At 45.6% G+C, this 16630-nt stretch overlaps 1 protein-coding gene across 6 annotated transcripts in view; it reads right to left on the bottom strand.

Moving 5' to 3' along the window:
- Positions 1–5265, bottom strand: part of IP6K2 (inositol hexakisphosphate kinase 2) — a 23345-nt gene extending 18080 nt beyond the window's left edge. For 2 of the 6 annotated variants that reach the window (XM_023231804.2, XM_023231803.2), the window contains exons 1-2: positions 5150–5242; positions 3306–3518 (exon numbers count right to left, since the gene is read on the bottom strand). The gene's annotated coding sequence lies outside the window, so the exon portion shown is untranslated. Of the gene's footprint in view, positions 1–3305; positions 3519–5149 lie in introns of all 6 variants that reach the window. The other 4 variants (XM_023231800.2, XM_023231805.2, XM_023231802.1 and 1 more) reach the window with 3 other exon arrangements.
- Positions 5266–16630: the final 11365 nt, after the last annotated feature.

Raw genomic sequence — 16630 nt, 5'->3', positions numbered from 1 at the left:
CAAAAAAAAAAAAAAAAAAAAAAAAAAAAAGAAAAGGGATCTTTGACAAATGCAGTGGCTCACACCTGTAATCCCAGTGCTTTTGGACACTGAGGATTTTTTCTGGATGCTTTTTTCCTGCTGAAGCAGGAAGACTGCTTAATGCCAGGAGTTCAAGACCAGCCTGGGTTAAAAAAAGTGAGACCGGGTCTTTACAAAAAAAGTTTTTTTGTTTTTTTTTGAGACGGAGTCTTGCTCTGTCGCCCAGGCTAGAGTGCAGTGGCGTGATCTTGGCTCACTGCAAGCTCCACCTCCTGGGTTCACGCCACTCTCCTACCTCAGCCTCCTGAGTAGCTGGGACTACAGGCACCCACCACCACGCCCGGCTAATTTTTTGTATTTTTTTTAGTAGAGACGGGTTTTCACTGTGTTAGCCAGGATGGTCTCAATCTCCTGACCTCGTGATCCACCCGCCTTGGCCTCCCAAATCACTGGGATTACAGGTGTGAGCCACCGTGCCCAGCCTACAATAAAATTTTAAAAATGAGCTGAGCCGAGTGGCATATGCCTGTGGCTCCAACTACTTGGGAGGCTGAGGCAAGAGGATCACTTAAGCCCAGGAGGTTGAGGCCATAGCGAGCTATGATCGCTGCAGTGCCTTCCAGCCTGGGCAACTGAGTGAGACCGTCTTTATTTACAATCTATATGTACAGGCTGGGAACGGTGGCTCACACCTGTAATCCCAGCACTTTGGAATGCCACGGTGGGCGGATCACTTGAGGTCAGGAGTTCAAGACCAGCCTGGACAACAAGGTGAAAACCCATCACTACAAAAATACAACAATTACCCAGGCGTGGTGGCAGACGCCTGTAGGCCCAGCTGATTAGGAGGCTGAGGCAAGAAAATCGCTTTAACTCGGGAGGTTCGCTGCAGCGAGCCAAGATCACACCACTGCACTCCAACCTGGGCGACAGAGTGAGACTCCGTCTCCAAAAATTATAATAATAATAATAATAATAAATATATAAATCTCAGACACTTGGGCATATATAAAAATCTGAATTGGCAGTAGTTATACCAAAAAGTCATATCCAATGTTAGTTTCATACTTGCAAAGCAAAAATAACCTACTATTCTTATAAAACAAACACTGAAGGGGGATGTGAGATTTTTGCAATCCCCATGAAAGCTGAGACAAGCTCACATAGCCCATGGGTCATCTCATTTGAGTGTGCAGCTTTAGTTAGGAAGGCCTGTTGGCCCCGAAGCAGCCCAAACTAAAAGAGCAAGACAAGGTTCAAGGCAAGAGCAAGACAAGGTTCAAGGCAAGGAGCCATAACGGGTGGGCTCTTCTAACAGGTGGGGTTAAGGTAGAGTAATATGGCCTGGGGAACTTGGGCCATAGCACCTCAGGGTCAGACCAAGCAACGTGGCAGCTTTCCACAAACCCAGACTTAGGAGATGTAGCCCAGGTTCCAAATGGGCACATTCTCACAAACTAAATGCAAAAGCAACAACACTAGAGCCAGATGTTCTGCTTCTTATTAACTAACACGTTTCATTCCATTAAAAGAAGTTTTACTCTTCCTTAGGTTTGGGATTAGACATTCCAATTTCGAAAACACATAGGAGTGTCTCAAGTAAGATAGGTGGATACATAGAGAAAGCAAACAAATTTAATTAGCCAGGTGTGGTGCCACACACCTGTAATCCCAGCTACTTGGGAGGCTGAGGCATGAGAATAGCTTGAACCCGGGAGGTGGAGGTTGCAGTGAGCCAAGATTGCACCACTGCACTCAGGCCTGGGTGACACAGCGAGACTCCACCTCATAAAAAAAAAAAAAGGCCGGGCACGGTGGCTCAAGCCTGTAATCCCAGCACTTTGGGAGGCTGAGACAGGCAGATCACAAGGTCAGGAGATCGAGACCATCCTGGCTAACACGGTGAAACCCCGTCTCTACTAAAAATACAAAAACTAGCTGGGCGAGGTGGCGGGCGCCTGTAGTCTCAGCTACTCGGGAGGCTGAGGCAGGAGAATGGCGTAAACCCGGGAGGCGGAGCTTGCAGTGAGCTGAGATCCGGCCACTGCACTCCAGTCCGGGCAACAGAGCAAGACTCCGCCTCAAAAAACAAAACAAAACAAAACAAAAAAAAAACCCTGAATTTTAAAGGGAGTACATCCCAGAAATTTGTTTAGTTTTATTTTTTTGAGACAGAGGCTCCCGCCACCACGCCCAGCTAATTTTTGTATTTTTAGTAGAGACGGGGTTTCACCATGTTGGTCAGACTGGTCTCAAACTCCTGATCTCAAGTGATTCGCCCACCTCGGCCTCCCAAAGTGTTGGTATTACTGGCGTGAGCCACCACCCTCGGCCCTTTATTTTTCCTTTTTGTTTTTTTGAGACGGAGTCTCACTCTGTCACCCAGGCTGGAGTGCAGTGGCGTGATTTTGGCTCACTGCAATCTCCCCCTACTGGGTTCAAGCGATTCTCTTGCCTTAGCCTCCTGAGTAGCTCAGATTCCAGGCACCTGCCACAGTGCCCAGCTAGTTTTTGTATTTTTAGTAGAGACGGGGTTTCACCACGTTGGCCAGGCTGGTCTTGAACTCCTGACCTCGTGATCCAACCGCCTTGGCCTCCCAAAGTGCTGGGATTACAGGCGTGAGCCACCAAGCCTGGCCCTGGCCCTTTCTTTAAAAGGTAGGGCAGGCCAGGCATGGAGGCTGAGCGTGGAGAATGGCATGAACCTAGGAGGCGGAGCTTGCAGCGAGCCAAGACCGCACCACTGCACTCCAACCTTGGTGACAGAACGAGACTGTGTATCAAAAAAAAAAAAAAAGTAGGGCAGTCATGGGGATGGGCACAGTGTAGATGAAACAAGATTGGCCAGCAATTAGTAACTACTGAAGCTGGTGATGTGTGACAGACCCAAATCAACTGTGCATCATCTCGGCAAACTGACTTCTCCAAATCCTGAGGTGGGCTCTAAATTCAATTTTTGGAGAAAAGGACATTTCCTTGCCACCAGAATATACTGTAAAACACAACTACTTCTTATTACTTTTATTACATGGTACACAAACGGGCAAAAACATAATTTATTTAAAAAAACAAATATATGCTTTAAAATGTAATAACATGAGAATAATCAACTGCTTACTTTCTAATGTACATAAGAATAATCAACTGCTTACTTTCTAATGTACAAGAGTGTGTTCAATTTGTTACTTAAGAAGATTATCTCACTAGGTGAAATAACTTCACTTAAAGGGAAAATTCTTCCCCAATGCATCCTCTTTATGAGCCAAACAATGGAAAATTTTCACCTCAGCAAGCTGGCCTCAGGGAGGTTCAGGCTCATCCCTGTTGCCTAGATACCAGTGACATCTCAGGAGCTTACAGAAGGCTCTGGCATCTCTCTTGGAAGGGAGACTGGCAAAGGTTCATCAGTCAGTGGTTGCTCCTTCTTTCCCGGCACATTCCACTGCTCAGACAGATACAGGGCTAGCATACAGTGTACCTGTCTGTCACCTAGGAAGCTTTGAAGCACAAAAGAAGTCTATTATATCTGTTACACTGATTTCTAGATCTCCCAGGTCCCTGCCTTGCTCCCTCCCTACCCAAGCCCTGCATAAAAAACAAACCAACCAAACAAAAAAACTAGTTTCTACAACTGTATCAACTCTAGTCCTTGTTCTTATCCATTTGATTTCTTTCTCTCCTTTTTTTTTTTTTTTTTTTTTGTAGAGACAAGGTGTTGCTATGTTGCCCAGGTTGATCTTGAACTGCTGGGCTCAAGTGATTCTCCATCTGATTTCTAACAATGCCTGTGAATTCTACAGTCACAAAACAGGTAAATCTATCGAAATGACAATGTCAGACAAGACCACAGAAAATAGAAAAAAAAATTTTTAATGACAGTTAATAGTTTAACTTTTCTCAAAAAAAAAAAGTTACTAGGCCATCAACTTGCCTATTATGTCAAATATGATAAAGTATTCATTTGGCCCTTTCTAACTCTGATAGTGGCTAAAGTTAAAACAACACCCTGAAGCTTCTCTTTAAATACTTAACACCCAAGTTACAGGATGCAATTATACAAACCCCACAGCAACAACCTATATAAATAAGCATCTTAGTTCACTTAAAATATTACCTGGCTACAACTGCAAATACAGCAAACATTTTAAACACTAGAATTCAACAAAATTACTGTAATCATGGTCCTTTATTAAAAATATCATAGAACTGATGATCTACAACATTTTTGTTACCACGTTCCAAAGTTCCAGTACTTTTTCTTAAAACTATTCAAGATGATTTTTTGTTCTATGTACATTCTGCTACGGAAATGCTTAATTCCAAGCAATGACTAGTTCTATTTCCTCTGGTATTTAAGAGCACTAGATTTTACTGGTTTCTACATTTTATTTTCACTCATTTTTCTGCTAGTGTAGCTTTCTTGATATATGAAACTGAATACAATCCTAAAATGAAATAAGGCATTAGGATGCAAAAGACAAAAGCGGTCTCTAATCAAATGTAAAGAGTGGAAATATCACTATAAAGGTGTCCTCTTACCCATTTAAAGGCCTTTTTTCTACAGTGAGGTTAAGTGTGTAGATTCCCTCATCGAACACCATCTGACGGGCCCAAATGGCATTCAACATTCAAAATGGCTGCACATCTGCCGACCCCAGGTAACAGTACCTGAGGCGCTGGGCTGACTCCCTATCCAAAGATCTGGGAAGAAGACCCCCCAACCCGCCAAATACCTGGGGAGATCGTGGCCGCCAACGACCTGGGGAGACCCCTCAATGACACCGTAGATCTTGCGTTCCCCAAGACCCGGGAGATCTCCTCAATGACCAGGAAAGATCCTGCCCCCCCACCAACCCGGGAGACCTCTCCAATAACCGGGGAAGATTCTGCACCCCCAAAATCAGGGAAATCTCTCCCTCAATGATCAGAAGAAAAATGCTCCTCCCAAATTACCCAGGGAAATCGAATCCACAAGGACCCCACGAGATTTCCCCCACAAAGACCACGGAAGAAGTCCTTCCCAAATAACCTGGGAGACTCCAATGATCAGAGACCCCATCTCCCAGTAGCCCAAAAAAATCTCCCTCAAAGCTCCTGGGGCACTAGGGCCATAGGACGCGAGCGTTACCTGCTGCCTCAGCCGGGATCCTCTGCGCTTCCGTCCTATTGTTTCTCTCGCACCAAAATGGCTGCAGCCAGGCCGAGCCCCGCCCCCTGCACCTCGCTCCCGGTGCCCCTCGCTATTGGCTCGTCCTAGGAGCTGCGCACGCGGACTGGACAGCCTGAAAGGCGCTGTTGCTAGGGTGCCAGGATTCGCTGCAGCAGCTTCCGGAAAAGGCGGTGACTGGGGGCGGGGCCAGAGAGGGCGGAGCATTGTCCTCCGTCGGGGAGGATGGTCGGGAGGTGTGATGGGCGGTTGGGTGGACAGACTAGCTGCGGGCCGATGGACAGCAGGATACCTGGGAAACAGATGGATTGACCAACAGTCCTGGTTTGTTCAGTACTGAGCAATTTCGCAGGATGCAGGAATTTCAATGCTAACACAGAGACAGTCCACTACAAACTGGGAAGTTGGTGACTAGCAGATGGATAGAAGACTGGATGTGAATAGACGGAAAGAGGGACAAAAGAGTGACTGTAGACAGTGGACAAAGAAATGGTTATATATACAGACAGACAGATTATTAGATATGGAAGGGTAGACAGAGAAGTGGCCATAGAGTCTTCTGGGGACTGGTGGATGACCCAGTGCCCAACCCAGCTCCCATCAAGCTCCACACCACAGGGCTTGTCTGAGGCTATTTGTCTTGGGCCTGTGTTGGGCAGAAGGGCTCTCACCTGACTGAATGTCAGTGTAGCTATGAAAGGCAAAGGAGAGGGTTAGTGCCACTGAGAGTGGGCAGAGCCTCCTACCTGATCTCTGCTCTTTCTGTAAAGAAGGCCAGTGTTGCAGCCCTGTGTACTGGGTATTTGCAAAGGTGTAAATTCACTCATACACTCCTTAATTCAACAAGTATTTATTAGGCACTTACACTCCGTATTGGAAATACAGCAGTGAACAAAAAGGGAAAATAAATAAATACCCCTGACCTTGTAACAGTGGACAGGAAAGACTTCCTGTGAGCAGCTCCTCTCACCCTAGCATGTGGTTTCCAGGGCTCCATGTCCTCCTGGTTTCCTCCAATCTCACCAGTTTCTCATCTGTGTGTTTTCTGTCTACGCTCACTCTTCCAAAATCTTATCCAGACTCATGACTTCGAATGCCACCATGTCAATCACTCCTAAAAGTGTTTGTCCAGTCCAGACGCTTCCTGAGTGGCAGATTCACTAGTCCCACTGTCAACTAAACGTTTGCACTCTGACTGCCAGTCATTGGCATCTCAATCGCAACTTGTGCCACCCTAACGCTGGCTCATCCGCTAAACCTACTTCACCCCACTTCCCCCAAATTGAGTGATAGCACCTCAACCCTTCTTATTGCTCAAGCCAAACACCTCAAAGTACCCCTTGACTACTCTCTTTCCCAGCTATATCCAGTGCACCAGGAAGTTCTGTTGTCCCCATCAGCATCATCTACCCAAAATGAAATCACTTCCTGCCATGTCCATGCTCCACTGAGTCCAAACTGCCACCATTTCTCTCAAGGGCAATGTCACAGCTGCCTCCTGGTCCCCTGTTGCCGCCCCTGATGCCTTCAGTCTGTTCTGCACACATCAACCTGTGAATATATGAGTCAGACCCTCTCAATCCCTGCTCAGAACCGTGGAGTACCTCCTCTCCAAGGAAAAACCAGAGACAGTAGGACCCTCATGATTCCCTATTACCTCTCTGACTGTATCTTCCCGGCCAGCTTTCGGCCTTGCTACTCAATCTCCCAGTGTTCCTCACACATAACACCCCATGCACTCTCCTGCACAGTGTATGAGCTATGGCTGTTTCCATGCCTGGATTGCACAGATTTCCAAAGGGCTGCACCCCAGCTCTCAGAGCCCCTCATTTCAGACTATAACCTGCCCCACTCTGCCCCCAGCACTCATGATCACCTTTATCCCCTTATCCTGGCTCTATATGTTTCCATAGCAGTTACCACCTTCTCAGAATTTTTTTGTTTTTTGAGATAGAATCTTGCTCTGTCGCCCAGGCTGCAGTGCTATGGCATTGCAACCCCTGCTTCCAGGGTTCAAGCGATTCTCATGCCTCAGCCTCCCAAGTAGCTGGGATTACAGGCGTGCACCTCCACACCCGGCTAATTTTTCTATTTTTCAATAGAGACAGGGTTTCACCATGTTATCCAGGCCAGGCTGGTCTCAAACTCCTGGCCTCAAGTGATCCACACTCCTTGATCTCCCAAAGTACTGGGATAACAGGCGTGAGGCACTGCGCCCGGCCACTTATTAGCAGTTACCACCTTCTCATACACTTTTTTTATTTTTTGGAGACAGGGTCTAGCCCTGTCACCCAGGCTAGAGTGCAGTGGTTCTATCATGGCTCACTGCAACCTCAAACTCCCAGAATCCCAAATAGCTAGGACTACAGGCACATATGACACCATGCCTGGCTATTTTTTTATTTTTTTGAGACACAGTTTCATTTTGTCACCCAGGCTGGAGCGCAGTGGTGTGATCTCAACTCACTGTAACCTCCACCTCCTGGGATCAAGTGATTCTCCTGCCTCAGCCTCCCGAGTAGCTGGGTTTATAGGCATGCACCACTACAACTGGGGAATAGTTTTTTTTTTTTTTTTTTGAGATGGAGTCTCTCTGTCACCTAGGCTGGAGTACAGTGGCGCAATCTTGGCTCACTGCAACCTCCGCCTCCTGGGTTCAAGTGATTCTCTTGCCTCAGCCTTCCGAGAAGCTGGGATTACAGGCATGTGCCACCATGCCCAGCTAAGTTTGTATTTTTAGTAGAGACGGGGTTTCTCCATGTTGGTCAGGCTGGTCTGAAACTCCTGACCTCAGGTGATCCACCCGCTTTGGCCTCCCAAAGTGCTGGGATTACGGGCATGAACCACCACACCTGGCCTATTGTTGTATTTTTAGTAGAGATGAGGCTTCTTTGCCATGTTGGCCAGGCTGGTTTCAAAATCCTGACCTCCAGTGATCTGCCTACCTCAGCTTCCCAAAGTGTTGGGACTACAGGCATGAGCCAGCGAGACTGGTCCTCTATTTTTTTAATTTTTAGTAGAGACAAGGCCTTGCTATATTGCCCAGGCTAGTCTTGACCTACTGAGCTCAAGCAATCCCCCTGCTTCAGCCTCCTAAAGTGCTAGGATTACAAATGTGAGCCACTGCATTCAGCTTCACGCACTTTAAAAGTAAATGCTTATTATCCTTATATGGCATTGCCTCGCTTCTCCCACAAGAAAGAGAGGTCTGTGAAGTGAGAGTTGCCCTTTCATTCATGGATGTATCCTGAGCAACTCAAATACCAATTAAGCTCTAGATATACCAGTTGACTGACTGAATAAATTGAGTACCACACGGTGTTAAGTGGTGAGTACTGTGGAGAAAAATAAAATGGGGCAGCTAGAGGTTGGGGCAAGGTGAGAATCCCGCAGGTTAAGGTCAGGCCCAGAAGGCCCCTCATACCAGCAGAATCGCTGGGAAGCCTGGCCCAGTTCCTGTTCCTGTTCCCTGCCTGTGGCTTCAGGACCTACAGTGGCTGCTGAATAAAGGCTCAAAAGGCACCAATCATTTGAAACTGACTTTGCAAAAATTACAACTGAGGAAATTATGACACTGAAAGAGATCAAACCTAACTGACTCCATCTTGCTTCTAACCTTTAAACTGTCCTTGTTTATTCCTGGGCATAGGATGAACTAACCTTGGGAAGGAATTTAGTTTATGATTTGACTCTGAAACAAAATTGATAGTAGCCCTTTCCCAAAAGACCCCCTTCTTGCCTGGGGACCAGTCTGCCTTTGTAGAACTAACAAATTAGCTACAAGATTAGAAACTACAGTTTAGTGGGATCATGCAGCCTTTGGCTGCAAGAGTCTGAACCTCCCCAGACTGCTCCTGGGGATTACAACACTATTGTAAAACCTAAGATGAATGTTTGAGATGTTTTCAGACCCTGCACTCGATGCAGCTGACACCACCCAGACCAGTAATCTGCCATCCCGGCCAGGTACAGAAGACAGCAAGAAAACCTCACTTTGACATCCCTGTGATTCTCTCTCCAACCTGACCAATCAGCACTCCCCACTTCCTGAGCCCCTACCGGCCAAATTATCTTTAAAAACTCTGATCCCTGAATGCTCCAGAGACTGATTTGAGTAATAATAAAACTCTGATCTCCCATACAGCCGGCTGTGCATGAATTACTCTTTCACCACTGCAAGTCCCCTGTCTTGATAAATTGGCTCTGTCTAGTCAGTGGGCAAGGTGAACCCATTGGGCAGTTACACATTCAGGTCCTTAACATATAGACCAGTGCTCTACCCTCTCCCCACCCCATCTCCCATTCCAGTGCTCCTCTGTGTGGGGTATAAGGCTGGGCAAGGCAGAGTCTCCTTGGAGCAGCCTGAGCATTTATTCACTCTTCCATTCCTTTTGCAAGTGCTCATCAAGGTCTGACTTAGATTAGACACCAGGGATGCAGCATGAATAAGCACAGTAAGAATTAAAATGATTTATTTGTCCAGAGGTGGGTGAGAGGCAACAGACAGTAAAAGAACAAATAACATAATTGTAGGCAGAGTGACTACAATGGAGAAAAGGAACCAAGCAAAAGTGCAGAGTATGGTGTTTACGTCTAAAGCAGCAGGAGAGGTAGAGAAGGGGACGTCTGAGCTAAGATCAGCCCAAAGGCACTGACTGAGCATGGAAAGATCTAGAGGAAGCCATTTCTGGCAGAAAAGCACAGAAAGTACAAAGACGCTGAGGAAAGAAGAAGTTTGACATTCTGAAGGAATATGAAAAAGCCACTTGGGTCTAATGGAAGAAGTAGCTCAGAACTTAAGGGAAAGATGCAAAGAGCAGAAAAGGATGAAGGAATAGACCACAGATCTGGGGGGCAAATCCAGGAATTCTGATGTGCAGACAGCAGGAATCCTAAAAGGAGAAAAAGGGACAGCTGAAATGGAGGAATTGGCTAGTCAAATTACAGAAGAAAACTTTCATGACATGAAGAAAACGCTGTGTCGGCCAGGCGCGGTGGCTCACACTTGTCATCCCAGCACTTTGGGACCCTGAGATGGGTAGATTGCTTGAGGTTAGGAGTTTGAGACCAGCCCGGCCAACATGGTGAAACCCTGTCTCCACTAAAAAATACAAAAATTAGCCGGACGTGGTGGTGCGCACCTGTAGTCCCAGCTATTCTGGAAGCTGAGACAGGAGAATCGCTTGAACCTGGGAGGCAGAGGTTGCAGTGAGCAAAGATCACGCCACTGCACTACAGCCTGGGTGACAGAGCCAGACTCCCTTTAAAAAAAAAAAAAAAAAAGAAAGAAAAGAAAAGAAAAAAGAAAACGCTGTGTGTAGATGGGAGGAGCTGATCACATTCCCAAGAAGGATGAAAGAGAAAGACTACAGTAAAATTCTTAAACTCCAAGGAGAAAGAGATCATTATACAAGCTTCTAGATAGATAAAACAAATTATATACCAAAAAAGAACGGCCAGCTGGCCTCAAACTCTTCCCCGTAACAAAGGTGCACTATTGGCCCACCTAGGCCCAGCTAAAGGACAGTTTGTCATGCCTGGAGAGAAACAATAACCATAAATGGAATGAGAAAAAAAAAATAGTAGAATGTTCAAATTACCAAGGGGAAACATTAAATGAATGACAGTTTAATCAAAGAGAGCAAGAGAAAGAGGAAAATATTAGGTTGACCCTATGAAACTGCTAATATTCAACTGTTTTAACCTACAAAAACAGTAGTTTCATATGGGTCAACTGAATAAAAATATAAAACTGCAATGTAAAAAATAACCTAGGCCAGGTACGGTGGCTCACACCTGTAAGCCCAACACTTTGGGAGGCCGAGGCAGGCAGATCATGAGGTCAGGAGATCGAGACCATCCTGGCTAACACGGTGAAACCCCGTCTCTACTAAAAATACAAGAAAATTTGCCAGGCGTGGTGGCGGGCGCCTGTAGTCCCAGCTACTCGGGAGGTTGAGACAGGAGAATGGAGTGAACCCAGGAGATGGAGCTTGCAGTGAGCCGAGATAGCACCACTGCACTCCATCCTGGGCTACAGAGCAAGACTCCATCTCAAAAACATAATAATAATAATAAATCTAAATTATGGGGCTGGGCACTATGGCTCTCACCTTTAATCCTAGCTACTCTGGAGGCTGAGGCAGGAGAACTGCTTGAGCCCAGGATTTGAAGTCCAGCCTGGGCAACATAGTGAGATCCTGTGTCTTAAAAAAATAAAAAAGAAAAAAGAATTTATGGAATGAGCAAAACTAAACATCTTTATCAGAGTAAATAAATCCTGAACTCCCTTTAAAGACATAGAGACTGGATTAGAGAAACAAAACCCAGCCACATGCTATTTGTAGGATATTTGAGACCACATGAATAGAAAAGGCTGAAAAATAAAGGAGTGGGCAGAGAGATCAGGCCAGCACAAACTAGAGGAAAACAGGAGTACACATGAGAAAAGGTAGGATTTAAGGTGACAGGCATTGAGCAAAATAAACAGGGCCACTATCTAACACAGAAAGAGACAATTTATGAAACAGACATGGCCGGGCACTGTGGCTCACATCTGTAATCCCAGCACTTTGAGAGGCCAAGGCGGGCAGATCACTTGAGACAAGGAGTTCAAGACCGGCCTGGCCAACATGGCGAAACCCCATCTCTATCAAAAATACAAAAATTAGCCGAGCGTGGTGGTGCATGCCTATATAGTCCTAGCTACTTGGGAGGCTGAGGCACGAGAATCGCTTGAACCCAGGAGGCGGAGGTTGCAGTGAGCTGAGATCATGCCACTGCACTCCTAGGTGACAGAGCAAAACTCTATGTCCAAAAAAAAAAAAAAAAAAAAAGAAAAAAGAAAAGAAAAAAGAAACAGACATAAACTATACATAAACGATATAATAATAAGTTCAGGTATACCGGAGGATATGCAAAACATTTTTTTAAAACAGGAACTAGGGATGATGGCAACACTATTATAACACATTGCCTTAGAATTCTAGCAAATATTTCCAAAGTATTTGGCTTTGGAGGAAAGAAAAGAGTGCTAACGAATATAACAAGAAAAGAAAATGGCATGCTATAAATATTGGAGAGAAAGACATTAAACTATCTCTTTAGTTAATGCCATGATTGCAAATCTAGAAAATCCAAAGGACTTTCTTGAAAATGATTACAATTAATAAGATAAAATGTTAAGGTGATAAATACAAGAAAAATACATGAAAAATAATAGCATTTGCTACAAATTGGCCCCTAAAAATGAATAAAAATGAGAAAAATATTTAATTTACAAATATTTAACTAAGAACAAAAATATAAAATATTGTTTTTGTTTTTGAGACAGAATCTCGCTCTGTCACCCAGGCTGGAGTGCAGTGGCATGATCTCAGCTCACTGCAACCTCCTCCTCCCAAGTTTAACTGATTCTCCTGCCTCAGCCTCCCGAGTAGCTGGGACTACAGATGTGCACCACCACGCTGGGCTAACTTTTGTATTTTATGTAAAGACAGGGTTTCACCATGTTGGTTAGGCTGGTCTTGAACTCCGACCTCAGGTGATCCACCCACCTCAGTCTCCCAAAGTGGTGGGATTACAGGCGTGAGCCACCATGCCTGGCTGAATGTTCTTTTACATGTCTTTTGGTGGACGCACCATTTGTTTCTGTTGCATATAACTCAGGCTATTTGGATCCTTCCACCATCATCCTTGATGTGTTGGATTCTGTCCTCAGGCTTATGGCCCTCCCTTTGAAAGATAGCTGCATCCTTTCCAAACATCATATCAGCATTCAAAGTAGGAGGTAGGCTGGCACCAGCCACATCTACCCCTTTATCAGGTAAGCAAATGCTTTCCCAGAAGCCCCAGCAGACTTCCATTTATTGTTCACTGACCAATGACTCAGACTTCTCAGGCTCACAAGGAGGCTGAGAAGTCAGAGAACAGGTCAGGATTTGTCCATTACTTGGGATTGGACACTTACCCTCCTGGACAAAATCAAGATTTGTTAGCAAAGAAGGAGAAAAGGGTATTAAGAGGCAATGGACAGAACCTCACAGCATGAAAAGATGTTGAAACTCATCAGAAGTCAAGGAATGGACATCAAAGTAAGCAATGTAGCAATGACGAAACTATGGAGAGAATAGGACTTCATCAGGGTGAAAGTAGTGGAGTGTACCTTGCCACCGAAGATCTTTTATTTACTTCAAGAGAGACTTAAGGCAGTTTGAGCTAAAACCAGGAGATATCAGTTATGATGGTTTGGAGGAAAAGAGTAAACCGGCAGTGTAAACAAGGGCAGGGCATTTGTGAGTAGTTGAGAATGGAGAATAGGAGTATGACTAGACAGAATATAGTAGGGATGACAGGTTTTTGGGGCACAGTCCAAGTAGTGGGGGTGACTGTGTAGAGCCCTGTTGCAAAAAGTAGGGTAAGGATGAATAGACTTTATAGAATGAAGGGATGTATTAGACTCATAAGAGTTATTACTGTTTTTCAGAAATGCGAATGAGTTTAAGGGAAGTAGGGGAGAGTACTTGCGACTTCCAGGAGGAAGAAGAGCGATCAGGCTGGCTGTCCAATGGACACAGCTTTATTCTGGAATGGTGAATCCAATGAGGAGGGTCCTGCAGGCGGACGGCAGTTGGGGTACTACAGATGACTAAGTAGGGTCCAGTCCATCAAGGTTGTAGAGTTTGAGGGGTCAGAATTTTAATAAGAACTGATCATTTAGCTAGGGTGTCTTCATATGGCTGGGAATCTGGAGTAGGCAAGAGAAGCAGCCTGGTGAATTTCCTGTCTAGACTGCTTTAGGATTGGAAGATAGTCACCTAGAGGGCTGGTGTCTGGGACGAGGCTGGAGCTGAGCAAGAAAGTACATCCATATAACAGTTTAAATGGACTGTACCCTGTAGCATCTTGAGAACAGGCTCTAATTCTGAGAAGGGCAAGAGGTAAAAGTATAGTCCAGTCCTTTTTAAGTTAGAGGATGAGCTTAGTGAGGTGTGTCTTTAAAATACCATTAGTTTGGCCAGGCGCAGTGGCTCACGCCTGTAAGCCACTTTGGGAGGCTGAGGTGGGCAGATCACAAGGTCAGGAGATCGAGACCATCCTGGCTAACATGGTGAAACCCCATCTCTACTAAAAAAAATAGAAAAAATTAGCCAGGCGTGGTGGCAGGCGCCTGTAGTCGCAGCTACTAGGGAGGCTGAGGCAGGAGAATGGCATGAATTCAGGAGGCAGAGCTTGCAGTGCGCCGAGATCGGGCCACTGCACTCCAGCCTGGGCAACAGGGCAAGACTGTCTCAAAAAAAAAAAAAAAAAAATATATATATATATATATAAAATTAGTCCATTCTACCTTTCCTGAAGATTGAGGATGGTAAGGGGTATGAAGGTTTTGCTGAATATCAAGAGTCTGAGAAACTGCTTGGGTGATTTGACTAATAAAGGTCAGTCCATTATCGGACTGTATAGAGGTAGGAAGGCCAAACCGAGGAATTATGTCTGACAGAAGGGAAGAAATGACCGCAGTGGCCTTTTCAGACCCTGTGGGAAAGGTCTCTACCCATCCAGTGGAAGTGTCTACCCAGACCAAGAGGTATTTTAGTTTTTTGACTCGGGGCATGTGAGTGAAGTCAATTTGCCAGTCCTGGGCAGGGAAATGCAGGGGCAAATTCCCGAGCTTGATGTGTAGGGAAGGGAGAGGCCTAAACAATCCCTGAGGAGTAGTAGAATCGGAGATGGAACACTGAGAAGTGATTTTTTTTTGAGGATAGATTTCCACAATGGAAATGAAATGAGAGGTTTTAAGAGGCGGGCTAGAGCCAGGTGTGGTGGCTCATGCCTGTAATCCCGCACTTTGGGAGGCTGGGGTGGGCGGATCACAAGGTCAGGAGATGGGGAACGTCCTGGCTAACATGATGAAACCCTGTCTCTACTAAAAACACACAAAAGAATTAGTTGGGCATGGTGGCGGGCACCTGCAGTCCCAGCTACTGGGGAGGCGGAGGCAGGAGAATGGCATGAACCCAGGAGGCGGAGCTTGCAATGAGCCAAGATCACCCCACTGCACTCCAGCCTGGGCGACAGAGTGAGACTCTAGAGGTGGGCTAGCGGCTTGTAACCTACATGGAAGAGGTTATGAAATGACGACAGAAGAGAATCGGCCTGTGAGGCTGGAAGGAGATATTTTTCTTGGTCTAAGAACCATTTGCCTTGTGTGGGAAGAGATTGTTAGGTGGAAGTTTTAGTGGGAGAGTAGGCGGGAGTGACCAATGAGAAGGAGAAAAACTGACTATGAAGGGCAGAAGTTAGAATGCTAGCTGCTTGTTTAGCTGTCTTATCAGCATAATTGTTGCCTTGAGCGATGGGATCTGATGCCTTTTGATGGCCCTTGCAATGAATGACTCTTTGGAAGTAAAGCAGCCTTGAAAAGAGTTTTTATTAAAGAGGCATTAATGATGGAGGACCCTTGCGTAGTGAGGAAACCTCTTTCAGCTTATATAACAGCATGTTGGTGCAGAATATGAAGGGCATATTTAGAGTCAGTATAAATATTGACGGGTAGTCCCTTTACAAGAGTGAGTGCCCGAATTAAGGCAATGAGTTCGGCTTGCTGAGAGGTAGTGGAGGGGGCAGAGTAGCCTCAATGATAGATGTGGAAGATACTATAGCATAGCCTGCCTTTGCTGGTGAGTGGTGATTAGGCCTGGTGGAACTGCCATCAATAAACCAAGTATGATCAGGGTGAGGAACAGGAAAGAAGCAAATATGGGGAAATGGAGTGAATGTCAGGTGGATCAGAGAGATACAGTCATGGGGGTCAGGGGTGGTATCTGGAATAATGTAGGAGTCCAGATTGAAGTCTGGGCCAGGAACAATGGTAATTGTGGGAGACTCAACAAAGAGTGAGTATAGCTGAAGGAGCTGAGGAGCAGAAAGTATATGCATCGGGTGTGAGGAATAAAATAGATTTTGAAAGTTATGAGAACTGTAGAGAGTGAGTTGAGCATAGTCCGTGATTTTGAGGGCCTATAAAACTATTAGGGTGGCAGCAGCCACTGCACAGAAGCATGATGGCCAGCCTAAAACAGTAAGGTCAAGTTGTTTGGACAAAAAGGCTGCAGGGCATGGTCCCAGTCCTTGTGTAAGAATTTTGACTGTGCAGCCCTGCACTTTGGCTGTGTGTAATGAAAAGGGTTGGGATGAGTCAGGGAGAGCTAGTGTAGGAGCAGTCTCTAGAGCTGTCTTTAAGGAACGGGAAAAGGAGTGGGGAAAGGATTTAGGATCTATGGGATCAGCTAGGTTTTTCTTTGTGAGTTTATATAACGGTTTTGTTAGGACAGCAAAACCAGGTATCCAAAGGCGAAACTATCCAACCATGCCCAGAAAGGAAAGGAGTTGTTGTTTTCTAGAAGGGGTTGGGGTTTGGGAGATTCGCCAGACACAATCAGC

This window comes from Piliocolobus tephrosceles, chromosome 2 (genome assembly GCF_002776525.5).
Source record: "Piliocolobus tephrosceles isolate RC106 chromosome 2, ASM277652v3, whole genome shotgun sequence".
Taxonomy (NCBI): Eukaryota; Metazoa; Chordata; class Mammalia; order Primates; family Cercopithecidae; genus Piliocolobus; species Piliocolobus tephrosceles.
Note: the sequence above shows the minus strand (reverse complement) of the source record. Positions and strands in the feature narration are given on the sequence as shown.